Source organism: Mastigoproctus giganteus, chromosome 14, assembly GCF_048544385.1.
Source record: "Mastigoproctus giganteus isolate SK-2022 chromosome 14, ASM4854438v1, whole genome shotgun sequence".
In the NCBI taxonomy this organism is placed as follows: domain Eukaryota; kingdom Metazoa; phylum Arthropoda; class Arachnida; order Uropygi; family Thelyphonidae; genus Mastigoproctus; species Mastigoproctus giganteus.
In genome coordinates, this window is record NC_143588.1 from 113,758,213 (window position 1) to 113,772,077 (window position 13,865).

A 13,865-nucleotide genomic window follows, 5' to 3' on the forward strand; every position below is an offset into this window, starting at 1 on the left:
AGCTATGGCCGCAGTGTGCCACCTAAGAAAGTGTGTAAGGGTCTGTGGTCATTTGTGTCATTCTGTTTGGCTCCTGTTAAATGTTCTTACATCTTGATGATGAAGAATGGCACCATTCAGCAGATTGTTTTAATTGAGGTTCAAAATACTGTTACCATACTGTATCTGTTGCAGTGGTGCATTTAAAAAAAAAAACAATTTTTTTGCCTAGATAGAAACAGAGATGTAGTTTGCTAATGGTTGTCTTTTCATGTTCACACAGCTTTTGGGTATGCAGTGAAATTAAATTTTTTTTTTCTTCCCCATGTGGTTGAAATGGTATAGACCAGCGTTTCTCAACCGGTGGTACTTCGAAAAAGATTTGGCAGTATGTGAATAACAGACAGTTGAATTTTTTTAATTTATGAAATTATGAAAAATAAAACATTAAAAATTTCCCCCTCTAAAGATAAATAATTATATGCTTTACCTATCTTTTTTTTGTCAATCTAACAGGAGTTCTTAAATCATGTGTTTTGTGATTTATTGCATTTAATTGTTATTGCTTACAATTAAATGCCATGTTAATCAAGTATTTTATAGTTTATTTTGTATTGTTTTGTTTAATATTTGTTATTTAGTTTAATTTTTGTATTAAAAATTAAATAAAAATATGTATAATATATAACATAGCCTTATTATGTGAATATTCTTGACCTTTATCTTAATACAAATACATATTTTAATGAGTGGTACCTAAATTTTCAGTTTTGGTTTTGATGGTACAAGTATTAAAAAAGGTTGAGAACCGCTGGTATAGACTGTACCACAGGAACTGTCAACAGTGCATACAGTTTTATTACAACTCACTCTTCAGTCTTCTAGAGTTCTGACAGTTGTGACATGTTGAGGTCTTCCTGATCTAGTGATGGGAATAATTGAGATATCATAATTGATTATTTTGATTATATAATTCTATTATAGCACTAGAATGGTACTATTGGTTGATGCTATATAAGCATGCTTTCTTTCGTCATATGCCTCTACTAATGCTATTCAGTGTTATTTCGTTTGATTATATCATTCGATTATATCATTCAATTTATTGGCTATTTCATTCAATTATATCGTTCAATTTATTAGTTATTTCATTTGATTATATCATTCAATTATTGAAATCTCTTGATTACTAATCATTTGATTATGCCTGCCACTATCCAGATCTGGGCTTCTCGTCAACACTGGATTTGCCTCTGACAAAATGACTCCAGGAAGAGTTCATAATTGTATCAAGAGGGGTATACATAGCAAAGCCCATTTCAAAAGTTGGTGGATTTGAATTATAGGTTTTCCGTGTGCTGTATCAGTTTCACAAATATTGTCTGCTCTTCCTGGTTGGGCAACCGTATTTCCCATGGTTGTGACTGTATCACATATTTTTAAATGTTGATTGTATTTCGTAACAGATGAAAACAAGATTTTTGAGTTTGTTTAGTTTAATTCCCTAATATTCATCAAAATAAATGCTACAGAAACACAATTTACATTAAAAGACATTTCTTGTCTAAAGTCTCAGAGTATGGAGAAGTTTAATCATGCATGGGTTAATGCACACATCATTTATCTACCAAGGTTGTTTTAATTATATCTCATATTGTGAATACCTTCACAATGAGTTGCCATAGTATTGCACTACCTCGAATAAGTAACGCTTTACCCATGGAGAAGACTATTGTTACCTATTCTCGGCAGCTACCAACACCTGGATGGCACTTTTTGTAAAATGATATGGGGAAAAACTGTGTTATCCACATATCTGTCCCTATTAGACTTAGGAAAGCAAAACAGGTGGAGGAAAGTGATAGGAGATGAAGAAGTAGAAATGCCATTGAAAGAGGAAAGGGGCCATTACTCCTCACTCACAAATCCTTTGAATAGGCAACGCTTCCCCATTAGGGAAGGCTGTTGTTGCCTATTCTCAGTAACTCAGGAAGTGTCAAACTCCCACAGATGGCATTATTTGAAGGCGTTCTGGCTTCTCTTCGGTGCGTAGGCAGGTACTCTGGTGTTGCAATAGTGACAACCCAGTTGTGAAGTATAACTCCATAGGCCGCCGTAGCCTAGTGGTCAGGCGCGCGGGTGCAAAGTACACGTGCCTTGAGTGACCGGGGTTCAAGCCCGTGACTGCTGAATACGGTGCTGTTTCTTGTATTCTGTCTATTTGTGAACTCCTCTGACTGTTTGGTCGTCCCGGAGTATAAACAGAAAATTTATTTATTTATTATTAATATGAGAGATGCCTGATGGCGTGCAATGGTTTAGTCTAAAAGACATTTCTTGCCAAAGCCTCAGCATATGAAGGAGTTTACTTATGCATGGGTTAACATACACACATTATTTGTACTACTGGGGTGCCTCCATAGCTTGGTGGGCAGGAGCAGCAGTGCGTAGCACACGCTTCTTGATTAGACTGAGGTTCAAGCCCATGACCATCAAATACGGAGGGTGCGGAAAGGTCAGAGAATGACCACCGCATATCCTCGGAGCAATATGGCCTTAGTTGCTAATGCTCCTAAAAAATTTATACTACCAAGGTAGTTTAAATGCATTGTTTTAATTGTATCATATTGTGAATACAAGCACGAGTTACCATGGTATTGCACTACTTGAATACGGAACGCTTCACCTATGGAGAAGACTATTGTTACTTATTCTTGGCAGATACCACCACCCATATAAATGATGTTTATGCATTAACCCATGCATAAATAAACTCATTCATATGCTGAGGCTTTAGCAAGAAATGTCTTTTAGACTAAACCATTGCACACCATCAGACATCTCTCATATTATGGAATTATACTTCATAACTGGGTTGTCACTCTAGTAACTCCAGAGTACTCCAACCCACCCACCAAAGAGAAGCCAAAAAGCCTTAAAACGGTGCCATCTGGGTGGTGATATCCGCTGAGAATAAGTAATAATAGTCTTCTCCATAGGGGAAGCATTAGTTATTCTAGGTAGTGCAATACCATGGCAACTCGTAAAGGTATTCACAATATGAGATATAATTAAAATGATGTGTTAAAACTACCTTGGTAGTATAAATAATGTGTGTGCATTAACCCATGCATAAGTAAACTCCACAATTTACATTAGTTGTATTTTAGGAGATACTGAGAGCAGTCCATAACTTATTGACTGACTACTATGTAAGATTTAATCTCTTTCAAATGCAATGTTTTCTCCATATTGACTTTGGTAATTTAGGTTTATAGGATTTTGCACCATTTGTGAAACTGATTTTTAATGATTAATTGTGATTATGGCAGGCTAGATGTTCGGATGTGTACCTTCAACCAGCTTGTAGTTGATTGTTGGAACAACCTTTCAGGCGTTGTTGGATGTGGGTAGTTTGAGTAAATTCAAGGAAGAACCAGATAAATTATTTGAGGTGATGAAAAGATGTGGAAGGTTTTTTTTTTTTTTTTTTTTGGCTGATTCTTTATAAACTTGCACTCTTACATCACATGTCACTGCTAATACTAACACTGGAATAATTTGGTGTATTGTTGAAACTACCACAATGCTTTTTGTAAAAAAAAAAAAAATGCTTGACTATTGACACTTCTGTTGTTCGTCATTTTAGAAAGTGTTTGAGTGATGACACCTTTTGAATCACCAGTAACAACAGCTTGACATTAACAATGTAATTTTTTTCTTGCTGTTATAATTTTCTGCTATTCACATACTGTGAATGAACAGAGTACAAAATACTGATACTGTTGGACAAACTATATAAGGAGGTTATTTTAAAAGGTAGTCTACTTCATATTTCTTCATTTAAAAATGAAATTAGCATGATTATAAACTTATGTTTATAAATTATTAAATTGTTATCCATGAGATGGTACTTTTATATAAGAGAGAGACACACTTATAATAATCGATTTAGATAATAACTATTGTCATATTTTTAGAAATAAAATAGAAATTCAGTCATTCCAATTCTTTATTTCCATTCAGCACTTAAAATGAATCAGAACCTGTGGTCAGGGCAAGCAACAAACATAGCACCTAGTTATGCTTCTATTATTTTATTTTTTATTTTTTTTAAGGTTTTTAAAAAAGTAACGTCACTTGAAACCTCTAATTTCACAAAAGGCAAGTGCCATTTATTAATGAAATATCTTTTTTTGACATGACTAGGAATCAGATTCGGAGAGATGGAGATATTACACAATGAACAATCATACAATACCACCAACAACTGGGTTGCTGAATTCAAAATTTACTAAAGATATGCCCAGGTCTGGCTAGTCATTAACAGTATCAATAACAGAAAGTATTGATGCTGTTTATAAGTTTATTTAAAAGATTGTTATATTAATATTTTATTTGGACTCATCAAATGAGTTCATTGTATTACACACAAAGTTGAGAATGAAAATTTTGCTGAAATGGCCATGGAAAGATTTGAATGCAGTACTAGAAGGGAGATTTGTTCAAAGACAAAGTTATCATTCGGTTTGTGATTATCATTTAAACTTGGGTTCCTTTCTGTGATCAAAGGTCAAACAATCCATGGAGTGGCATAATGAAGAACCCGTTTTCAGTAAGAAATAACGAAGAGCATATAGCTACCATGGTGATTACTTCAGTTCTTTGGGACAAACAGAGTGATATTCATTGACTGCCTTCAAAATAGTAGAGTCGCGGGTGAATTGGAGTCTTCCTTGCCACTAAAATTTCACAAACAGTTGGACACTAAACATCGTGAGAATCTCCACAGAGGCCTTACATCACAACACTCAATTAGGATTACCTGTTTGCTGCTCTGAAAAAAACTTATTTATATTATATTAATGAAGATCGTGCAAAGAGTGGTTGAACGATCAAGATGGTGGGCTCTATGCATAGTAGGTCAAGGCAGTCTAGAAAAATTCTAGGATTGTTGAATAAAAATGTTCTGACAATTTTTGATCAAAAATTTGGTGGTGAATTTTACAAAAATTAATTCCTTCATTGATTACTGTTCACATTGTTAATATTTATTGGCATCTTGCAACCACACTTGTGCCATTATGCTTTCCTCTGATAAAAACATTGGGGAGTTAATGCTTTTGGATGTTCTGTCATGTTTAATTGGATTTCCAGTTTTAATTTTCGAAATAAAAATTGTTCCAAATTGGGAAATTAAGGCGGATAACATGGATTCTTTTGACAGTTAAAAATTTCTGTGAAGCAAGTGGTGTCCATTCAGATTTTGTCATTTTTAGTACATGCAAAAAATAGAGAAAAAGTGTTGAAAGCACCCTGCTTGAATTCCATGAAACTTAACACCTCTTGTGTGCATGCTCAAAAAATGTAAGCCCCCTCATAAACTTTATTGTTGTCACTACATTTCAGAATCATAAGATCATTCCAAGCTTTTTCACCTAGACTTCTATGTACATATATACAGTATATATATTTAAAACATAATTGTAGTATTCAAAATTGTCTTGTTTTAAAATTGCACCAAAAGGGACTTTTCAACAATTTATTTACTGGTATGTATATAACCATTAGAAACAACTATAGTTTCCCTACCAGTTACCTATGATGTAACCTTTTGTAAGTGCCAAACAACTAAAGCTATGAGGCATTAGTACTATTGTACATAAACTGAACGTATGAGGGTAATTCAAAAAAATAAGTTACATTTGACCATTGTAGCCCAAGAGACATTTATTGAGGTATGTAACATTATGCAATAGAAAGCACATACCTTGCACTACTTTTCCACATAGTCACAGAGTTGGTGTAAACACTTCTCAGAACGTGTTACTAAACATTTCATTCCCTGATGATAGAAATCCACTCCTTGGTCATTCAGCCACCGTTGAACTGCTGTTTGCACCTGCTCATTGTTTGCAAATTGTTCTACCCCTAGATGTTCTTTCAGCTTGCTGAAGATGTGATAGTCACAAGGCGAAAGATTGGGACTGTACAGCGGATGTCGCCATACCTTCCATCCAAAACTTTGGAGCAAGTGCCATGTGCGTGCATTGTGTAGCGTGGCATTGTCCTGAATGAGAACAACACCTTTGCTTAACTTTCCAGGCCTCTTGTTTTTCATGGCTGTTCACAAAGACTAATGTTTGGCAGTATGAGGCGACATTAAAAACTGGCCGTGACGTTTCCTGTTGATGGTGCAACTTTGAATTTCTTCAGCACAGGCAATGTATCTCCACTCCATAGACGTTTGTACCAATATTTTTGAGACACCCTGTATATCAAACATACAGAGGTTTGACAAAATAACAATCATTGCAGATAAACCTGATAATTCTCCAAAACAAACACACAGGTTTAATTTTTCAGCTTTTCAAGAACAGGTAACCTTGTTAACTGCTTAAATTTACTTTGGAATAGATTTTACAAACCAGCATTGCAGACAAAAACTGACAAGACTTCAAGGAAACAGTTTTATTTTCAGCTCTTCAAGAACAGATGGATCTTTGGAAGGAAAAAACTTTAATACAGATAATGGAAACAGCAATGAATTTTTTTATCTTTCAGGGGGGAAAAGGGGGTTTTCATCTTGCACACAAAGAAGATTCTGTGACGTGGGGGGGGGGTGGATTCTCACAGCATAACACTCCGAAATAAAACTTCCCCAGAAGACGGAGGATGCTCCCCAAAATAGACCTTCCCAATTAACACCCGCAATGTATTGCCACAAAATTATTCACAAAAATTGACTATGACGTCACAATCGACATCTAACCTCCTCTCAACTAATGGATACCCCCAATACCAGGGGTACCCGTTAGCTGATTGGAAACGTCGAATTCCCCGGACAATGACAACCCTAGTTCACGCCCCAGTTCCCAAAATAAAAAACATAAAGTAAATTACATTCTGATATTACAACTAATGCCATCTACTGAAAAAAAAAAAACTAACACCACAAAAATAAACTTTTTTTCCTGTACAGTTCAAATTCAATGCGTTTGACTTGACCTCAGGACATGGTCAAGTCAAACGCATGTACTGAAAAGCATTCGGTTCAAATACTCCTCCATTACTAACCCCAGGGGCTCATACTGGATCCCTGGGGGTGCAGTATGGGCTTGGCACCCCCCAGGGATCTGAACTGCATATCATTCTTCTCTTTCTTGGTGATTCCCTTCTACTTCTGACTCTTTTTCTCTCTCTCTCTAATTCAGAAATCTTTTTGTTTTTTGGCTGGTGCAGCATAAGCCTCAGGCTTCATTGCACCATATGGCTAATAATAATACTCATACTTAACACTACACGTTTCTGGCCATTCTAGAGTTTTGTATTATCCCAGAATAACATGGTGGAGATGAATTAATGTTCCTGCAGCTGCTGTACAGAAGATATTACACATGACAGTGGGAAAAATAGATGATACTGTTGAGCAGATTTCATATTTTAACAACAGAAAGCGATATTGTAACAGGAACGGACTTGGTCAAAAATTCTTGTCAGAGTAAATCACATAGCTCTGAAGACTTATTCAACAAGTATAGAGTAACGTTGGGAAAAAGGTCCTGAGTTAGGAGTAAATTTCAAAGCGTCTACAATTCTGCCAGACATAATAGGAGGGTGTATGTGTTGAGAACCTGATCAATCAATTTAGCCCTGGTCAAGAAATTTTTCCAGTATGGCCTGTGCTTATTAACAGGAGAGACTTTTTTACAAGGATGGGATGTCCTTAAATAAAGGAGTAGAAGTACAGAGGCAATAACCGGTGCACCGAAAACTTCTGGCTTGGGGGGGGGAGAAGAAGTTTATCAACCTCTAACGAGGAGATAAATGACTGTGATAACTGAAAGGAAAGGGGAAAAATTGTTGAAGATGGACATAAAAAATGCATCCCTGGAATGGATGGGATCTATTCAATCATATTAAAGGGGCAGAAAAGGAGATAAGAAAACCATTAGCCGTAATTATAAGAGCAATATTGGAATCAGCAGAGGCCCTGTGGACTGGAGATGTTTGAATGTATCCCAATTCATAAAGAGAGATCAAAAGGAACCTGTTAGCTTAACAGCTATTCCAGATAAAATAAGAGTTACTGGTTAAAGAAGTAATGTAGGACGATCTGGACAGACATGCCATTATACTGCAGTTACAGCATGGATTTTAAGGGATGGTGTGTGTAACCAATATATGATGCAAAAAATAATTTTGACATGATAAACTTGGATTTTAGGAAAGCTTTTGATACTGTTGCACATAAAAGACTGGTATGTAAACTGGAGCAACCTGAATTAAGGGCAAGTTACTGTAATGGTTACCAGGCCTCCGTAGCCTAGTGGTCAGGAGCGGGAGTACAGTAGCACACGCTCTTTGAGTAGACCGGAGTTTAAGCCCCTGACTGCTGAATACGGTTGATCTGCCAACTCGCACTGGACCAGCGTGGCAGATTATGGTCCATTTCCCTCAGCATGAATTGTTGATGAGACTTCCATCCTGCAGTGGGTTGATAATGGCTGCACTTTACCTTTATTATAATGGTTAAGTAAAAGAACTCATAGCGTGGTTATCAATGGGACTACTTTTATGGACTAATGTTATCAGAGGGGCCCTCCAAGTTTCAGTGCTAAGCACATTGTTGTTTTCAATATTTATTAATGAAGGTGTATCAGGCTAGATCGTATGTATAGCTTAGCTTAATTTTCAGCACTCACCTCATGAGGTGAGTGCTGAAAATTAAGCTAAGCTATACATACGATCTAGTTATTACATTACAGCACATAAGGACTCCTTAAAATATCAAGAGGTGTATCAGGCTTAATGTTAAAGTTTGTAGATTATACAAAGGTTGGCAGGGTGGTTAATGACAGTAATCACAGTGAGCTCTTGCAAAAAGATTATTGAAATTTTGGGTCGATGGGTTGAGAAATGACAGTTGAAATTTAACATTGACAGATGTAAGATACTGAGTCTCAGAGTAACTTAGCTGTATGATAGTCAGAGTAGTGGAAAATGAAAAAGACCTTGAATAATTGTGCAGTTAGACATGAAATTCTCTGCGCATGCAGGCATGCTCCATGACAGCCTGAGGTTTAGTTAATGATATGCAGAAAGTGTTCTATCAGGGATAAGGAGGTGATTATCCCTTTGTACAAGGCCATGGTTAGGCTGTATCTTGATTATTGCATATAGGTTTGGAGGCCACATTTAAGAATGATGTAAATCTGCTGAAACGGATGGAGAGAAAGCCAAGGAGTTTGGTCGAGGGAACAAAAGGAAGTTCTTACTTAGAAAGGCTTCAGGTTTGCATATTGCAACATCTGGAGACTAGGCACCTGCCGGATTATCTGATTGAGGTCTTTAAGACTTTGAATGGATTGAGTAAGCTGAATGGGAATGGCATTCTTCCTCTTCCTTGGGTTACCCACAGAAGGGAGCATAAATTTAAGTTGAAGAAGGATAGTTGCAGGGTAGATGTGCGTAAGTTTGCTTTCAGCCAGTGGATGGTTTGAATTATTGAAGGAAGAACTAAACAAATTCTTGCAGTGTTTGGATGTGTGAATTGTTTTTTTGGCTGATGCCAAATAAATCATTTGTCACTCTTACTATTCCTATGATGTTCTGCTTGTTTAAGAAGTGGGTGTAGTCACAGAAGTTTCTTTATTCCTATTGAACTATTGTTGTGGGGTTCTCCTGACATGATTTGTCCGTTTAAACCGCCAGCCTTTTTGAATTGTCGAATGGCACCTTGTAATATTAGTTTTTTTTTTAGGAGCATCAGCGACTGAGAACAAATTGTTCTGTGTATATTATCTGTAAATTGCATATGTTCTGTGGTAGATTTTCTGTTTTACGGTTCTAAAAATCCGAGTTTCCGGGAGAATAAACCATGCCTGAGACCGACTAACTCAGCCACATTGTGAAAAATACCCATGAAAATTCCTTCCGTTATCGATAGGACTCGACCAGTCTTTTCCACCCGTTGTCGTGAGGACAGCGATCCTACCAACTGTGTGATACCTTGTATTCATTTAAATTAAACACTTAGTTTTTTGCCAACATTTTTATGGAAACTGGCAAACCCCATGAAATATATATACTCTCTTATAAGAGTTATAGCAGCACTTTTTTTTTTCAACACTCAGTTCCTTATTCTTTTTATTGTTCATCACGAAATGCAAAAATCTTACACCACTCTTTCTGAACGACGGGTGTCCCGATTTATATTATTTTAAAACATTCTAGAATTACTTAAAATCCTCTACAATGTTCTACCACACTTGGGAATCTTCTACAGCTTTTTGGAGTTTTCTCGAATATTCATGAAATTTTTTAAATGTTATTTACGGTTTTTTGATTTTTATACATAATATAAAATATTTCAATAAAAATTGGTAAACTAAAAATAAAAACTTTGAAAATGAAATTATCCCAAACTTTTAGGCTGAGGCGTTTATGTGAAGCTATTACACTATTTTCATTGCACTATTTTCGATACACATGGTTCATATATGTGCAGATACGTGGCTACCATGATGCAAGAATTAACAAAATTGAAGAGTTCATAAAAACGGGGGTGTGTGTCTCGTGGGTCTAACCTGAAAAAAAATTTCAATATTATGCAAAGAAAACAACATGAAATATTCTAAAAATATTTCTTGGCTAAATGCCTAACAATATGAAAGAGTTGGTTTTTGCATCGTTACTGCACATACGTCATTTCTATTACCAAGGTATGAATGCATCGTTTAATTACATCTCATATTGTGAATACCATCACAACGAGTGGCCGAGGTATTGCACTGCTTTGAATAAGTAATGCTTCACCAGTGGAGAAGACTAATGTTACTTATTCTCGGCGGATACCACCACCTAGATGGCAGAGTTTCGAAGCTTGTTGGCGTCGAAACGGTGCCGTATCGCATGCTAGATTAGTAAAGAAATCATTTTCCCCCATTTTTCATAAGAACAAAGAAACGGTGCCGTCTGATTGATGGATCCATCGAGATTAATTAACATTAGTCTTCTCCACTGGCGAAGCGTTACTTATTCAAAGCAGTGCAATTCCTCGGCCACTCTTTGTTAAGGTATTCACAATACGAGATATAATTAAACGATACATTTATTCTACCTTAGTAATAGAAATGATGCAGTAACCATGCATAAACGAACTCTTCCATGCTCTTAGGCATTTAGCCAAGAAATCTTTTTACATCAAACCACGCATACCATCAAGCATCTGCATCTCTCATATTGTGGAGTTATACTTCATTAGAATTAGTAGAGGCACATGATGCAAGAAAGCAAGTTTATACAGCATTAGCAAAAAAAAAAAAAAACACTTCCCATTTCACTGATCCATTCATTCCAAATGTTTGTCTAGTTCTGCCTTGAATTTATTTAAGCTATCAACTTCCAAAACAACAGATGGAAGTTTGTCCCAGCAATTAACTACCCACTGGCTAAAGGCAAACTTCCGCACATCTGTTCCACAACTGTCTTTCCTCAGTTTGAATCTAAGCCCCCTCAGGTTTGTAATCTGAGCAAGAGGAAGAATCCCATCAGCATTGAGCCTGCTCAATCCATACAAAGCTTTATACATCTCAATCAGGTCGCCTAGCAGGTGCCTAGTCTCTTAATTTGCAGAACTTGAGCCTTTCTTTGTAAGAGCATCCCTATGTTCCCTTCACCAGTCTTATTGCCCTTCTCTGTACTTGTTCTAGTAATTCTACATCCTAAAATGAGGCTTCCAGACCTGTATGCAGTACTCAAGGTGCGGTCAGCCTATTGCCTTATACAAGGGGATAACCACCTCCTTATTCCTGCTCGCAAAATTCATGTATATCATTGACAAGACCCCACGATCTACTCTGGCAAACTGTCTGCACTGTGCAGAAAACTTCATGTCTGACTGCATAATTATCCCCACGTCTCTTTTTTTTTTGGTATGTCAACATCTTGGACTGGTGATTATCCACGTCTTTTAGTTTCTTCATCAATAGTTGTAAAACTAGAGGAAATCGAAGTCGATGGACCTGGCCGTGGTGGATGTCCAGAATCCTGGTAATCGAACTTGTTGCTTTTTTAATTTGGTCGCTTTTCATTTTTTTTTTCTTTTTCTGTATTCATAACCAGAGAGTCATTTTATTCTGTCAGACATCTGAGAACTATTTTTAAAAAAGTTTTAAATTTAAAATTCATTATTTGTTAATATAAAATACAACAAAACACATTCTTTGATATATTGAACTTTTAGTCTTTGCCGTCTCTTTTAGTGGTTACAGAACATTGGTCTTTACCGCTTCTTAGTCATTGCCACCCTAGTGCAGTACACCACTTGCACCACCGGTTGGCGTGGCTCTGATCAGTTTGCTAGATCTAAAAACCAAAGTTTCTAGGAGAATGCTACCATCTCTCCTAAAACTTACTAACTCAGCCATGGTATTAAAAAGCCTATGAATCATTGACTGGATTCATGGCTCTTCACACTGGTGTGGAAAGGTGCTGATTATAACCATTATGGCAGCCATTAGGATGGTGTAGTTGCCGAATAAGTAAATAACTTTTGTTTGTGTACATTTATGCTGTATAGTCACTTTTTAGGACCATTTGCTAATAACATGTTGGACTACTGTTGGCCTGAATCATTGCTCCCACATGATATGACATGGAGTAAACAAGGAATTAAAAAGCCACACAAGAAATACCAGACCATTCGTGTAATGAAATCAATTCCTGAAGTTTGTCTGGTCAGAGGATTTAATACCACAGATGCTCATTTGGACTGGCGTCGCCAGGGTAGAGGCTGAAATCTTTCTTCAGTTCCTCAAACCTCTCTTACACATTTAGTGTGATGAAAAATTGCATTTTCATTTTGAATGTACGCCTGTTCATAGGGAAAAACACACAACATTGTCCGGGGTACCTGATCTTCAATGATGTTTAGATACACTCTGGCATTTTTGTCCCACTTGCGATCAGAGGAGCAATGATATGCTACGAAAATGTGCCCAACACCATTACACCTAATCGTTGTTCTGTTGGTACACAACAGGATGTTTCCATTTCCTTGTGCAATTTACTCCATGTGTGCGTCATTCTTCCATTACGGATGAAAAACAAAAATTGGGACTTAGCATTAGCATCAGTTGAGGCATATGATGCAAGGAATTAATTATGTATTATGTTATTAATTAACATAATTAATAAATATTATTAATTATGTTAACATTAATACTAATATTAGCTACATGGTGCAAGGAAGCCTGAGGCTTATGCTGCACCATCCAAAAAAAAAAAAAAAATCCGAAAATTCCCCGAGTTATCCTGAGAGAGAGAGAGAGAGAGAGTCAGTCAAAAGTAGAAGGGAATCACCAAGAAAGAGAAGAATGATATCCAGCTCAGGACTCTGGGTGTGTCAGACTCACCAGATGTAAGCTCGTGTGGTTGTAAATGTGATAAGTGTTAAAAGATCACTTAGTAAATAAAAAATGAAATTCTATAGTGCAAACTAGATTAAATGATCTTACTATACTAGCTATTGAACATAAATAAAAATTAAAGTTTCCAAAATTGCACCTTAAAACTAATTTGTGATTTTGAAAACATAAAAGGCAAAGAAGATGAATTTTTCAATAAGAACTAAATTTATAAATTAACACAATTATAATGTTATAGATGATTAAATTGCTTATTTAGATTTAACGACTTATTTTAACATTTTTTAATAGTTCAGTTTGTTGAATATTAGTTTAAACGTATAGTACTAAATAGTCATTCCCCTATACACTCATCATGGACTATGTAGTGCTTTGAATAATTTTACTATAAAATATTAAAAGATTTTTATTTACTATTTATCTTCCAAAAAAAATGGTTTTATAAAATATCTCATA